Source organism: Maniola jurtina, chromosome 4 (assembly GCF_905333055.1).
Source record: "Maniola jurtina chromosome 4, ilManJurt1.1, whole genome shotgun sequence".
In the NCBI taxonomy this organism is placed as follows: Eukaryota; Metazoa; Arthropoda; class Insecta; order Lepidoptera; family Nymphalidae; genus Maniola; species Maniola jurtina.
Window position 1 is genome coordinate 8,603,696 of NC_060032.1, and position 15,523 is coordinate 8,619,218.

General features: G+C 33.5%; 1 protein-coding gene across 1 annotated transcript in view; it reads left to right on the forward strand.

The window, feature by feature from the left end:
* The first annotated feature begins 2,841 nt into the window (after positions 1-2,841).
* Positions 2,842-15,523, forward strand: part of LOC123864469 (Krueppel-like factor 8) — a 79,595-nt gene continuing 66,913 nt past the window's right edge. The window contains exon 1 of the mRNA XM_045904934.1: positions 2,842-3,123. The gene's annotated coding sequence lies outside the window, so the exon portion shown is untranslated. The remainder of the gene's footprint in view (positions 3,124-15,523) is intronic.

Consider the following 15,523-nt stretch of genomic DNA (forward strand, 5'->3'; position numbering starts at 1 on the left):
TTGCCAACTGGATTTTATTTAACACACTTTTAAGCTTCAAAAGTGTAGGTACAAGTCACAGTAATTATTATAGTTCAGTGTAAAAATTGCTACCCACATCTATTTGTGAACAGCGGAAATTAATTATTGCAACCACCACCTAAGTAAAGTTGTGTACAGACCTACCTAACCAAATAAAAACAAGCGTCGAATTGAGAGCCTTCTCCTTTTTTTAAAGGTCGGCTAAAAGTCTTCGAATTGCGGGCAGTAACAAAAGAAATATTCGGTATGTAGAGCAGTCAAAAAAGCGGTCAAGCAAAACTATTCCGAGACGTAGGTAGTTATCTACCTACTAGAAGGTACTTATCTACCTACGAGTTGCCATACCTATTGATTACAGATACGCATGCGAAATGGAATCTGTTAATAAATCCTCCTTTTTTAGGGTTCCGTACCTCAAAAGGAAAAACGGAACCCTTGTAGCATCACTTTGTTGTCTGTCTGTCTGTCTGTCCGTCCGTCCGTCCGTCCGTCGTGTCTGTCAAGGGTACTTCCCGTTGACCTAGAATCATGAAATTTGACAACTAGATAAGTCTTATAGCACAAGTAATGGAATAGATCTGAAAACCGTGGATTTGTGATTACATCATTTAAAAAAAAGGTATTTAAATTTTCAAAGTAAGATAATTATACCAAGTGTGGTATCACATGAAAGGGCTTTACCTGTAAGTACATGCTAAAACAGATTTGTATATATTTTTATGCATAGTAAAAAAATGTCTGAAAAAATAGCCGAGTACAAAATCCTCGGTGCGCGAGTCCGACTCGCATTTGGTCTGTTTTTTTTTTTTTAAATTCTGATACAAGTTAGCCCCTTAACTGCAATCTCACCTGGTGGTAAGTGATGATATAGTCCAAGATGGAAGCGGGCTAACCTGGAAAGGGTATAGCAGTTTTCATTAAACCCATACTCCTTTGGGCTTACTTCATACATCATCGTAATATAAAAAAATGTTTGCGGGAATCCGTTGCGTACATGCGAAAGAAGTGAAACTTGGTTTATTTTCGTAACACGCCTAATATTCAGCGGGTATTTTTAAAAATTTGGCAGCAGTTTCTTTTTTATGATAAAATTATAGCAAAATCTATTCTGGAGGAAATCGGTCCATGCAAAAAATCTAAATTACTGCAACTTTTAAAAGGAGGAAGGAGTTATGGACTTTCAAAATGGCGTTGACTTTTTAAAATGTTGACAGTAATTATTTTATTCTCTCTCTCTCTGTGCATCGTATTCCTCATTTGTGAGGGGCGTGATCTTTTTCTATTAATCACATACCTAATGGTAGGAGTAAAATTCGACTCATAGGTTTTACAGATTATTAGATATAGGGATAATAACCGCGACCGACGACTTAACGTGCTCTTCGAGGCACGGAGGAATGAAAAAGGCCAAATTTGGATCTCCAAAGTTGGTAACCCATCTAGATACCGACTTAGGTCAACGTTGCTTAACTATCGCAATCGATTAATATGCAGCAATTGTTACAACTAGCCCAAACGTCCAACACCAAACGTATAATTCACAAATTCTCAAAGCTTTTTGCTCAGTTGATTGTGTTCGTTTTTGTCATTCCATCGAATTAGAGAACTGCGGGATGATTCGCTAACTCAGTGTTTAGCACTGAATGATAGCCACCGAGCTCATATGACATTGCATGGTTCTACATTGCTGCTTCACTGAGTGATATTAAAATAATATTTCGTGGAAAACCTTCAGTGGATCAAAATCAAAAATAATTGTCGAACTGGCTCAGTGGCTATCATTCGGAGCTAGCTATGTATTGCGGCTTTTTCGCAGCTATGTATTGTTATCTTTCCAGTACTTTTCAGATAAAGAAGGATCACTTCGTAAATACGTTTGCATAAATAGCGACTTTTGTTACGACGCAATAAAGTACAATTCATCTCACATTGCGCTGTGGCCGAAAATTAAATAAACTTCTCTCGTTTTATCGCGTAAACACTTCTTTATCTATTGTATCAGGGATAAAGGAATCAGTTTTTATTCAAGAGCTTGACAGAAAATCAGTAATTGATACACAGAACTTTACAGTAATTGAACATTTTAACTGTTAATGGTGTGATCTAGGCAAGGTATATATTTTAAAATTATAGCGAATTTTTTTGGATAAAATTGCTAAGAATACAATAATATGACTTGCAAAATTCCTGGATCTATAGGATAACCTTAGTTGTCAATAAGCTGGCTGTGCATAGACGTGGCTGTTCATCAGAATGTTATATCAATATCTTGAATCATGACCTTATTGAAGTATCTTTGTACGTGATCTAATTTTGGTAGGTGAAGGTTGTTAGACTAAAGGTTACATTAAACAATGCACGAAGAATTTAATGCGAGGTATGGAATAACAGCCAAAATGTTCTAGTAAATATAGGTAGGTAGGCGTAGTTATAGCTAAGTCTAACCGGTTGTGGTCTAGTTGTACTCCGCGCAGCAAGAGTGTGCTGTTGCACAAACATCAAACTTAAATTATTGACTTGATATTATAGAAGTAAAATAAAGCCTCGATGCTACGTGCGGCTGCTCGGCCGTGCATACCGAATCGTAAGATCAAAGCACGCATAGGTACTTTACCAACTCCGACACCTACACGACTTCAGGTCGGGGTGTGCGTGTGTTGCTGTAATAGAACACACAAGCGCAGACGGCAACACTAATAAAAGTATAATAAAAGTTACCAAGACAGAAGTGCGGTGTACGGTACTATTTGTTTGGAGGGAGGTTGGAGGCACTCATACTAGCGAGGGAGAGGCTGTGTTGGCGCGGCGGGCGGCCGCCAGTTTACCGTTGCAAGGCGCGTTGTGCGGCCGACGCTCGACCGTCAACGTGCGCCGCCGGCACCCTGTAGCCCGGCCTCCGCTACTGCCACATTACCATCCTCGCCTTCCTGGACTTCCTCCGGGACTCTATTGAGCTCTGTGTACTCCGAGGGGTGTTTATGGACTAATCTCTACATATCTTGTTCTCTAACTCAGAGACGAAGTGCTACGACTCGTGCTTATTTCACTGAAGTGCTAATCCCAATTCTGGTTCTTTATTGGATCGCCTTTGTATCTACGAAGGTAAGTTTCATATTTAAACGACAACTTGATATGGTTTTCATTGGAATTTCTACATAAATTTGCGTTTTAAACGTACCTAATTAAAGTTAGTCGTGACTAATCTCCACGTTAATGTTGCTGCGTTAAAAAACATTTTATTGATATCTTACAAATTAAAGTAAGAATACGTAAAATAAAAAAGTAAATGCCACAAGTCGATATGCTGGTGTAACGTATAGATTTTATTGTTATTATAATTTAACTTTTCAGCTGGAATCACAAGTTATGACATTGTAAGTTGTAACGCTGGACATTCTCTAGCTATCTGTAAATTCAGACATCATGTATATTATGTATCCTACATTACCAATAGTTGGGTATTTTAAATTAAGTATCAGAATACTGTAAACAAAGTTACGATTTCTATTGAATCCTATTGGATTTTTTTTGATTTATATCATTTGATATTTACGAGTACATCAAAACTGTAAGTCACATAGATTCACAATAGTAAAATTTTCTAAATCTGAAGGAATCGCGTTTAAACAAAACTAGTTTATGCCACATGGCATATTAAACTAACTCTCCACTCGTTGGAATTTTATGCAACTTATTTAGTTGCAACGCTTGTTTTGCAATAGATAGTTCTTTCCGCGTTTTTGGCAATGATTTTGACACTGTTACACATCCATATTCATTTGTCTGTTTATTTTTAATTCAAATGCATGAGACTAATAAAATATTATTTTTGTTATTTATGTAGAGCCAACTACCACTTTTAAGTATTAACTAACATTGCTTATCTTCTTTATTGTTTTCTGAATATATGTTTTCATTAATTTAATTACGTAATATGGCATTTCATGACTTAGCATCCAAAATATTTTTATTTCATGTAGATTGTAGGTGCACCAACATATTATGGCGCTTCTGAAATGTTAAGACTCTACCATCTCTTTGAAAAGCAGGTTCTACTAAGAAAAAGCAACAAAGTTATTCTTAAGGTACAAGCTAAGCCCAGCTTCACTTAATGGATTTTCTGAATATGTACTTTATTTCCTCTCCGTTCAACTTTCCGGTTTTGACTTAAACGAAGAAGAGAAGAGATGTGTTCAGTAACTAATCAGATACATAAGAGATGAGATGAAAAATTGTCATGATTTCAAGCGAAGCCAGCATAATTTAGCTCAGCAATTTGAGCTACATTATGTCGGTATGTCAGTCAGTTTCTACTTTTATTTACCTGCACAGATTATATTGAATGTTAGAGTGTATTAAAGTAACGTGTTATAATACAGCTGAAATAAACTTATCCATTGTAAAAATAGCAAAACTGTCTACAACGTTATCAAACATCTTTGTTATAATTTTTGTTTAAGACAGTTTTGTTATTTTTCATCTTTATTTATCTAATCTACCTAATAATAATACCAAAAGCGTTATAGGTGAGAATTGGACGAAATGACTCATGGCTCCTTTAAATTGATTATTATATTTTTTACAGTAAATTCGAAATCGATTCGGAAAATCGACTTTACAAAGAAACTTTTTTGCAACTCATTACGCCTAACATTATAAAAACCACTAAAAACTAGATAATCCATCGCTAATTTCCTCGTAACCTTGTTAAAAAAATGTTTAATAGTCTTTTTAGATAACATGAAACTAGTGTTTTAGCAAAGGAGCCGCGCGCGCGTTGATGTCTTTTCTTCCCACGTTTTGCTCAAAGTTTTGAGTTATAGTTAAACTTAAATGTTTTGAATTTAACGACCTTACAACGACAGGAATTTATAATATTTCTATAATAACATATTTTAAATAATATAAATCACCTGTAAATGTCACCAAGCACGATGGCTAAACGATGACGCAGTGTAGTTATAAATTACCCACATATTAAGTACTTTATTACTTCCACGTAGTAATACTGCGTTTATGATAATAATAAAAAATGCTTGCAACCGATGTGGGGCAGATTAAAAAGCATAAATATGCAACAGTTGCCTACTCAGCTAATAGCTAACTTCAAGTCATTGTAGCATTAAGGTTGGTAATCCGCCTACAGGTCAGTTATCTCCGGCCTCCTTGTTGAATTGATTTCATTTTCTGTGTCAACAGCAGTTAATAAAAATTAGCAGTTAGGTATTTTAGAAATATGGTACTTAACACACCTAATTTTATAATAAAACATCTAACTACCAGTTTTCATAAAGATACCTACATAATACATATTACTCACCAACTCATATTTCTCTTAGAACATTATATAAGAATTCATTTTAAATTACATTTTTGTCTCCGGGATGCAAGCTAGCTCTGTATTTTAGTCAAAATTACTCTAGGATAGGGCTGGAAAAGTAACAGACATACATACAGACACTTTCGCATTTATAATATCAGCAGGATATATGCATTGTCCTAAGTTAGATGCTCTAGGTAAATAAATAACTTTAATCACAAAATGAGGTGGATTATTCCTCACCTTTCAAGGCTTTTTGGAAGTAATTTTCTAGATTTTATAGAATAGATAAAACCAACTCCTTTCGGCGCGGGTGTACCCACTAGATTTTCAAATGGGGCTTTTCAAGGGGCCGATCAACTAATTCCTGAAAAGCCGGCGACGCATTAGAAGTTCTTCTGGTGCTGCAAATGTTCATGAGCTGTGGTGATCACTTTACGTCAGATGACCTACCCGCTAGTTTACTTGCTATTTATATTAAAAAAAGATTTAAGTCATTTAATTACTTCTAATACATTTAATTCTTAACCGATGTACTATACGCGCTAGCTGACTATAGGTATGATTCAAATCTTTATTTTTAAATGAAACAAACACATTAATTTTGGGAACGGGTGTTGGGATTTTGATTAACCTTCAATTATTAACCGTTAATTTAAGAAAAACTTGTTATAATTTCTTGACGTCACTTTAAATTTATTTATTAGTACAGAAAACCGATACAATGTACATACTTTGTCTTGTATTACTGTGGTTAGGTAAGTGTTGGTAATACTGAAATGCATAGGTAATATTATACAAGTCAACGGTAGAAGGCCTGCTTGATCATTTCAAAAACTAAGATCACGTCTGGCCATCTGACCCCTTGGACTATTGTTCCTATTCCTACTATAAACACAAAGCTATGTGCGAAGGGTTAGATTATTATTATTAGTCATGCTTTGAATGAATCTTAAATAATAAATCTTTCAAAAACATAAAATTAACCAAGTAGGCTCTATAGATAGATATATAAGCAATAAATTGCGAAAAATATTGATTTTTTTTTCTTATATTTTAGATAAGTACATTTCTTGATGACCAACTCTCTCCCCCCGCCCCCCGGGTTTTACTCGAGTGGAATTTTTTAAAGTCTGAGGTGATGGAATTTCCAAAAATCCTACGTACTTACTTTTTAATTTTTGACCGAAAGATCAAGTGAGTTCCTACGTTAAAAATTAAAACTACTGTCATAATTTTAAGTTTCTAATTCCAGTGGTTTAGGCTGTACGTTGATAGATCAGTCAGTCAGCTAGTCAGTCTATGACTGAGGGCAAGTCTTGTAATATGTTTTTAATAAATCAAATATAATTTCTAATACATGTGAATCGTGTGCATTATAAGGAATATCAAGAGAGCGGGTCATGTAAAGTAGATACATGTTAAAACCTAATGAAAACCACAAAATCAATCGTGACACACGGCTTATTATCTAACACGCAGTATTGTGCATTTCAGCACAACCAAGAATTTGCCTATGGCGTAGAAAGATGCCATTAAAGTCAGCGGGCGCGGTGCAGGGCGTAGCTTGCATTGTTCATGCCGCGCTATAATATCTATTACCCTATGAGCATGAACCGATGCGGTGGACCTAAGGTTGCCAGGCAGACTTATAATCCATACAACTATTATAAATGCGAAAGTGTGTCTGTCTGTCTACATGACTGATTTTTATGAAATTCAATACATAAATAGCTTTCATTTTTTTTTATTCTTTAAAATCAAAGTGTTTTTACGGGATTTAAAAAACGTAAAGCCACGTGTACATAGTTGCGGGCATCATATACTAAGTACAGAAATAGCTTGCATCCTGGAGACGGACAAAGGCTTCTTTTTCATCCTAGAAAATCAAAGAGTTTCAACAGGATTTTTGAAAACCTAAATCCACGCGGACGAAGTCGCGTGCATCATCTAGTTTATAAATATTTGTTGCGATAATCTAAGTTTTATTGTGACAGATCAGTTGAGATGCTAATTATGAAGTAAGTACTAGGAAGGTATATATTTTTTATTATTATAAAATATTTTTATTACAAGAAGGTAGTAATTAGAAAAAATTAAAACAAGACTACTACTGAAGACTTTTCAACTTTGAAAATGGCGCTATACAGCCGCCATAAAAAAAATTATAGCCAGTGTCAATCGGGATGACGCAAGGATTCTAACGACACCCCATACATACAAATCTGTTCGGGCAATAATAAGTCAGATGGAATAAAGGAACTCGAATACATACACCCTGAATCTAAAAACATTGCACTCCTTTTTTGGGTAGTCGTGTAAAAGATAAATAATAAAATCAGATAAATATATAAAAATATTTTTTATTCAATTTTACTTTTACGAGTATTTTTGAATCGTCAAATGCATCCACCACTGGTTTGGAATGCCTTTCCTACCGAGAAGAACCAGCAAAAAACTCGGCGGTTGCTCTTTTTAAAGATTTTATACAAAATGTTATGCCATAACTTTACTGTAACTGAAGTCGCGCGCATGGCTGGAATAAGCTGCAGGTCAAATCCACGCTCTTTTATCATTTACATAAATTTCAGTTGTATAATATGCTCCTATTAGGATCATATTTTTAATAGATTTTTTAAACTTGTGTAAAGGCAAGTCCAAAATTAATCGTGGAATTTTGTTATAAAAGATTGGAATTGCAACCCTGGGTCTAAGTTTACGTAACTTAACACAAAGACTTTATGCTGTCCCACGGTCCTCACCTCATTGATACTCTAAGTCCATAAAATAGATATGTCTAGCTTTAGATAACTTGATATAAGTAGATATTAAATTGCTACTGGTTTTTATGTGAATTTCCCGTATAATAAATGCTATCGGTAAGTCATAATTGATGTTGTCGCTTATAGAAATACTGAATAGATACGAGTACGTATAATACTCAGAACCCTGAATTCCCTGTACTCTCCATGCAATCTGTAGAATCAACTCCTATTCGGTGGTGTTCGGTAGAAGATTACAACGTGGGGTTATTTAAGGGGTGGACCAACAGACTCCTGAAAGGCCGGCAACGCATCGGCGGTACTTCTGGTGCTGCAAATGTTCATGGGCAGCGGTAATCACTTATCATCAGGTGACCCGGCCTGCTCTTTTGCTCGCTATTTTATTATTTACAAAAAATAAGGTTTTTTAAAAATAGTCATTTAGAATTTTGATATGGGGTCACCTTATTTTTAGGATTCCGTACCTCATAAGGAAAAACGGAACCCTTATAGGATCACTTTGTTGTCACTTGCCGAGATGAGACTATTCACTCTTCAATTCAATCGTCTAAGAATAATCTTCGTAGTCTTGTTCATTGAGAAAATTTTCCAGTAACACAAACTTTTTAGCAAACTCTAAAAAGCGTAATTGGTAATAGATCAATTGGAGTGAAATAACCGACCGCCTTGACCCTTAGCGCTAGGCGGAAGGTTGTTGGGCGTCGGACCGTGACGCTCCTGCGTAGAAATTGTTCGTCCTTGTCTGAACAATGCCTATAACCTTTGGCCATGGGAGAAAATATCATTATTTTTTAACAGTTAGTTAATTCGTCGTCGTCGTAATATTACTAGATAATGCCTGCAACATTATCCACGTGGATTTAGTTTTTTAAGAATCCCGTGGCAACTATTAGTTTCCCCTGTATCAATAAGGTAACCTATTTTAAAACTCCCGTAAGGATTCTATAATTTTCCGAGACAAAAAGTACCTCCGGGTTGCAAGCTTCTTTGTACTTTTCGTCAAAATCAGGTAATGGATGGCCGTGAAAAGTTAGCAGCTGACAGACAGACTGACATCTTTCGCATTTTTTTTCTCTCTCGTCTGGCTTTACAAAGATTAGCCAATGTCAAAAGTGTCAAGTTTGTAGTTATTTGTAAAAAGTTAGTTAAACTATACAAATATGGACCCCGTCTGCGCCGGCGCTCGCCGACATACCCACGGCACCCCCTTAGAGCGCTTTCCAGTCAGTTTTAACAAAAAAAAACACTCCAAAAAGGCAGAGCACGCCCGCCAGCTAACACCAACAAAGACGAAGTCCTCTTTCGCATTTATAACACGATTTATACAGGTATAGTATATTTTTCGAAATAATTAGGTGTCCAGGAATTTTGAACTAATGAATAATTAAACCTACCCACGTGTAAAACGACCGTAAAAAGGGTATTTACTATAGGTGGGCGTTATAACATACAACACATTATATATTACAATATATTATTATAACGTTATAACACATTATAAAATTTGCCACTAGACTGTTGTAATATAAATTATTACCTATATTAATTAGTGTTTAATTCGTTTGAAAATCTATAACAGCGCCATCTATGTACACGAACGCTCATCCTGACCGGAAAGGTTTCGTTCGTACTAGTATTCAAAGTAATGTGAACACTCCGGCCGTGATGATAAAAGCTATTTTTTATTGGCGACGAACAGAAATAAAATTATAACACTGTTGTTTTAGATTGCAAAGTATTGTAAGCACTCTTCGTATATACATAAGAGCTATTTTTAATTGCGAGGAGACGAAGATAAACAACAGTTTAGATAAAACAACACTTTCATTCAATATAATATTTCCAACGTGAACCATTTACAGCATTTACACAGTTTAAATTTAGAGTTTTTAAATGCGCCAAACTGTTATAACTATTGTGTTTTGAAAATTATTATCATCGTTTTGAAGTATTATGTAATTGTTTTTGGAAAAAATATAGTGTGAATAGTAAATTAGATGACTATGTGTAATATATTGTTTAATACGTTTTGAGTTATTTTTAGTTTTTAATGTAATTATACAATTAGTGTAAAAATAAAAGTAAAAGTATTTTGTGTTTTGTCCTGATTGTACCTAATTGATGACAAATTGATAGTTAGATTATAGACGCTTTCTAAAAAGCAAACCAAAAAAACGTACCATGTTCCTGGTACTGAGTGTTAAAGTAATAATTCCTCTTTAAATAATATGTTATAACATCTAAACAACAGCAAACTGCAACAACAACAACCAACAGCGTAAATAATTTCAATTAAAATTTATAACATTTAATATATATTATAACAGTTTAAAACAACAGTTATAAAAATATATTACAACAGTTTATTTCGTTGAAAAATTATAACAGTTTAGCCCACCTTTAGTAGGTATTTACTAACCTTAGGCCTTAATAAAATCAATACTAAAGTTAAAATTGCCATGTAGGTATGTATAAATAATATTATGCATATTATGTATGCAATAAAAGAAGTTATAGGCTTAAATTAAGCCTATAAAATTAAATTTGCAAATTCATAAATAATAATCAGGCATATACGGTCTACTAGTTTCTAAAGTTAATTTGTGTATAGCTATAAATACATATTTCAAAATTAAACTATGTCAAGCATTCTTTTTAACTTAAAAATTATTAAATTGAAATCTAATATGGCAGAAATGACTAATTACTAATTAAAATACTAACGACGCTTTGACACTCGATGGAGAAGCAAATCGTTTTTATGATATCCTGTCTTTAACTTTTTTCATAGGAAATATGATCCACTTCTTACTTCCTTCTAAATGTTCACTTGATCAAATTGTTTCCGTCCTCTTTTCTTTCTGCTAGTGAAATTTGTATATCCGTATGTCTTTATGTGCATTTAATAAATGTTGAGAAGAAAACAACTGTTGTTATGTGATGCTGCTAAACTATGAAAATTCTTATATTTTTTGTATTGATGTACATAACTACTTGTATTTTTAATTTAAATTTTACTCAGATTAAAATATGATAGATATAAATAAGCGATAGCAGCCTAATAGGTAGTAGATTTTATTTAACAGGGCTCACTCCGTCACTTACTCCATACAATCGTAGTTTCAATTTTATTTGAATACTAAGCAACCAAAGTCCATGAAATTTTGCAGACATATTCTAGAAACTAATATCTGTGCCTGTGGTGTTTTAGATTTTTCTAAAAATATGTAGTTTCAAAATTACAGGGGCTCAAAGATTTGCATGAGAATTTTTAAGACCGCGTAACTTTGAAACCGAATATTTTAACAGAAATCTGGAAAACCACATACATATAGATATTAGTTTAGCTAGAATATGTCTGCAAAATTTCATGGACTTTGGTTTCTTAATATTCAAATTAAATTGGAACTACGTTTGTATGGAGCGAGTTACGGAGAGACCCCTCTTAAATAATATTTTAACTGCTGTGTTTTTACATACGTTTCTAAGTTTGCCAATTTCACCAGCTGACGTGAACACGAATTAATCGCAAATATTTTACAAGATAATAAAAAATATGAATAGTAAGTACATATATATTTTAATCTAGAACATAAAACCTCATATTTGTTAAAAATGTGGTTTTGCTCGGAGGCGTGACTAATATCCACATTAAGTTTTATATGTCGAAATTTGCTCAAAGCAACGCGCAGACATTTTTTGGCCATGCATACGCACACACATACACTGTCCGGTTGTTTTTGTCGAATATTAGAAGCAAAGAAACCGTCGAATACCGCTAGCACCGCAGTCGGTTATTGCTCTCGGATTCCGCAACAAATTAACATGTATTCGGTACAACTACATTTTATACTTAGTGTCTATAGGATAATTGTTTTTTTTACTAGGTAGAAGAGCTTATGAAACGCTTTCTAACACAATATGTATTCTATTGCCTTAATGGCATGTCCTATATACCTACCTAAGAATATCGTCAAACGTAGATATTTTCATAAATTACATATAAGCAACGTATCTCTTTAAATAGCCCTGTATCCTGTACCTGTTTAGGTTTTGTTTCATTAAATGTTCTTAGCTTTCGAAGGCAAAGGAGAATTTATTTCATAATAGGCCGTATTGTTTTTTTTTACTCTTATTTATTCAATGGATTGTCGAAAGAGAAAACAAAAACATAAAACATTTGGCCATCGGAGGATTTGAAATGATGAATTTACTTATCGTTATGGTTTCTGATTATGCTAAATTAATTAATAGAAATTTTCTATTATTTTTACTTAATTACAGCCCAAAGATATGAAATTAACATAAAAGAGTTATGACGTACATATGAATACTAGATGTTACTGCGTTTTATGTTTGACGATTCGTTTTTAAGCTCAGTTAAAAAATGAATAACTATTCAAGAGTAGGTTAAGTAATCTTGAATTAAATCAAATCAAGAAGATAATCTTCTACACTGATTTCCATTAATTAAGTTTTTGTATTTCTTGCCACCATTATCCAATAAAAAATGATTTATAATCGTATCAACAAAAATATAACATTAATCCTTACTCACATTCTAAATCGTAATATTTATGATCCTGACCACATTTGTGAAGGTAGATACCTACTGCGGTTATATGAAACAATTCTTAGCCTGGCTTCGTAGTAGATAATAATATGCCAAGTAGTCGAATTAAGAACTGGTTTGTAAAAATATTCGATGATAGAGTGCAAGTGAAAGCTATCATCGACTTACATATAAAAAATAGTTCCGTTTTGTATATCTATTAGTAAAATCTATTAGGCTCGCTCTGGGTCTGCAATAAACAGATTATTTGAATTGAGTCATTTCTGAATATATTAGTGACTAATATCCTTATTAATAGCTGCCAAAATTAATCAAACAACCATATTTTCTCGGATTCAAAATATAAACTGTTGTGTAATTGAATTGAAAAAAATTAAAAAGTTATTACAAGTTAAAGTATAATTATTCTATTGTTTAAAAAATGTTAAATGTCTCTACAGCAAGTGCAATATTAAAAATTAAATGAATTTTATTGATAGTTAAATGTGCCTTCAATATCAGTAAATGAAATCGAATAATAATTTACATTGGACGAAATTAGATTCTAACAATCGACCGTCCTTCAATGATACTTTAATGCGGAAATTGGTCGACAAATACCTACGTAAGTACAGTGCAAGAAAGAATAGTGACACATAATTTGATAGTATCGTAACCTATTTAAATTCATTGCAATTTTCCAACCGTTTACATAATTTTGCCAGATATTTTACATGGAAAAACAATTACTTATATACAGTTAGTCTGACCTACACGTAATTTTTATCGATGTAAATTGATAGATAGAGGCAATTATTCCTAATTAATGATTATAAACTGCTTTAAATTAAGGGTAGACAGTAATTTTTAAAGTTTTAACTGTAGTCTACTGATACAAGTAGATTGAATGTAGAATTATTATAATTACCCGATTTTCCCCGTGGATTTCTCGAGCTATAAGTTGATTCAGATGGCTAACTAATTAGTGACAAAGCCTTTACATATGAGTTGTGGGAATTTTTAGAGGAGTTTATTATTTACGTTCGTTACTAGTCTATTAGTAAAAAGTACTTTTGATAAAAACTAGTCATAATAATTATGAGATATTATCCCATCATCATCACCTATTCAATCCCCTTAGGATTGATTCACATTGTCAGTGAATTGAAGCGAAATTCTAAAATTTTACACAGCATAATATTATTTATTTATATCTCCACCATGTAAATAATTATTTACTCGCAATTTTTCTCGTAGATATTTGTGCTTTAGGCAGGTGTGTGTTTGTTTATCCTACATCAATGATAGAGGTCAATAAGCTATGCTAAGCTAAGCCACAGTTCACGGCAGTTAAGGAACTCAAAACGTCGAAGCTTCGACATCACTGGCAGGCGGCAAATGTTAGTACTTACATTTGACGCAGGTAGCCCTATAAAGTGTAAGGTTATTTTTAAAAATTGATTTGAGTTGTCAAAAATAATATAAAATTATTAATTTACCTAATGCAGGTAGTTTGATAAAATCGATATTTGGCTCATTCGATGTCATACAATCTGTTGCTAGGAGGCCAACAAGATTGAACTTGCATAAATACGGGTGTTTCGAAGGTTTTAGTTCAGTCTCCTTCCGAGATTCGGAGCGATATCGCATATTTTCGGTATTTGGATTGTGAACTGAATAATTAGATGTTGTGATAGCAATCACGCTCTAATTAAATTGTTTATTTTGGCATTAGTTTGTTTAGATTAAAACTCTCGGATAACCTTACACATTAAACTTGTGTTTTTTTGTGTTGGTTTTGGAGAGGACATTCCAATAATTCGATAAAAATATTTAAATAATACCTGCTTTTCTGAGTGGCATTAGTTTGTTTAGATTAAAACTCTCGGATAACCTTACACATTAAACTTGTGTTTTTTTGTGTTGGTTTTGGAGAGGACATTCCAATAATTCGATAAAAATATTTAAATAATACCTGCTTTTCTGAGTGACGCCAATAAAAGTAACCCTATTTTCCTTTGATCTTACGTCACCATAGCCTGATATTTGACATATCGTCCATTCATGATCAAACCGAGAGTCCCCTCACTCTAGTTCACTCTGGCTATTTGAAAAATTCAGAATTTCGCTTCGAATCGCTGCCAATGTGAATCGACCCATAGAAGATGAATTTTTGAAAAGTCTGTGCAATAATTTTTTGCAACATTTCTTGTTTCTAGAGCCGGCTTAAATAGAGTTTTACCTATTAACTACGTGCAGGTAGATAGTGTAAGGTTATTTTTAAAAATTGATTTGAGTTGTCAAAAATAATATAAAATTATTAATTTATCTAATGCAGGTAGATTGATAAAATCGATATTTGGCTCATTCGATGTCATACAATCTGTTGCTAGGAGGCCAACAAGATTGAACTTGCATAAATACGGGTGTTTCGAAGGTTGTAGTTTAGTCTCCTTCCGAGATTCGGGGCGATATCGCATATTTTCGGTATTTGGATTGTGAACTGAATAATTAGATGTTGTGATAGCAATCACGCTCTAATTAAAATAGTTTATTTTGGCATTAGTTTGTTTAGATTAAAACTCTCGGATAACCTTACACATTAAACTTGTGTTTTTTCGTGTTGGTTTTGGAGAGGACATTCCAATAATTCGATAAAAATATTTAAATAATACCTGCTTTTCTGAGTGACGCCAATAATAGGTACTTAGGGCACCTAAAAATTAAAATACCGGCCTAGAAATCAACATTACCTAGCGTATCAAATAGTTTTAGCGCATTGTATCTAGCACAATGTTTACAAGACTATAACAAAAACTCGATTAATTCTTTAATCGGTCTCTCGAG